This window comes from Nanorana parkeri, unplaced genomic scaffold (genome assembly GCF_000935625.1).
Source record: "Nanorana parkeri isolate BGI_ZX_2015 unplaced genomic scaffold, ASM93562v1 scaffold784, whole genome shotgun sequence".
NCBI lineage: Eukaryota > Metazoa > Chordata > Amphibia > Anura > Dicroglossidae > Nanorana > Nanorana parkeri.
In genome coordinates, this window is record NW_017307052.1 from 142884 (window position 1) to 143808 (window position 925).

Sequence of the window (925 nt, forward strand, 5' to 3'; positions counted from 1 at the left end):
CCAGATTAGGGATTCCTGATGCAGTAAAACGCAAGTTTCTGATGCAGAAATCCCTAATCGCACCTAAACCTACAGATATGAAAGGGGCCTTATTGTGAGTGTATATTGGTGTCTGTAGTACCAAACCGGATACAGTTATATTTCATTTTAAAGTATGAAATTTGTCAAGCAGCCCCCAAAGGAGAAAAAATTTGTCGAGTGGCCCCTGAAACGGAAGAGGGGGGGGCGAAGACGGAGCTCCAGTCGGGCGGCGAAGATAACAAGGAGGCCGTTTTGGGCGCCAAGGATGAGGAGGCGGTGTTCCAAAGAGGTCAGGCCGTGCAAGGTAAGAGGACTGTGCTGGCAGAGCCCAGCATAGATTCTGCACAGCCCACCAAAGAGTCTCAGGTGGGCTGTGCAATACCCTTTGGTGGGCTCTGCAGGATCTGAGGGGGCTCTGCAGTCTGCAAAGCCCACCACAGATCCTGCACAACCCCCCTATGATCCTGCAGACTGCAGGGTGTCTCTGCAGTGTCTGTGGGGGGCTTTGCCGGGTCTCAGGGGGGCTTTGCAGGATCTATAGGGGGCTCTGCAGCCTGCAAAGCCCACCACAGATCCTGCACAACCCCCCTGAGATGCTGCAGACTGCAGGGTCTAAGGGGGTCTCTGCAGGATCTGTGGAGGGCTTTGCCGGGTCTCAGGGGGGTGTTGCAGGATCCATAGGGGCCTCTGCAGCCTGCAAAGCCCACCACAGATCCTGCACAACCCCCCTGAGATGACTGCAGGGTCTAAGGGGGGCTGTGCAGGATTTGTGAAGGTCTCAGGTGGGCTTTGCAGGATCTGTGGGGGGCTCTGCGGGGTCTATGGTGGGCTCTGCAGGGTCTCAGGTGGGCTTGGCAGCCTGAGACCCTGCAGAGCCCACCAGAGATCCTTCACAGCCCACCTG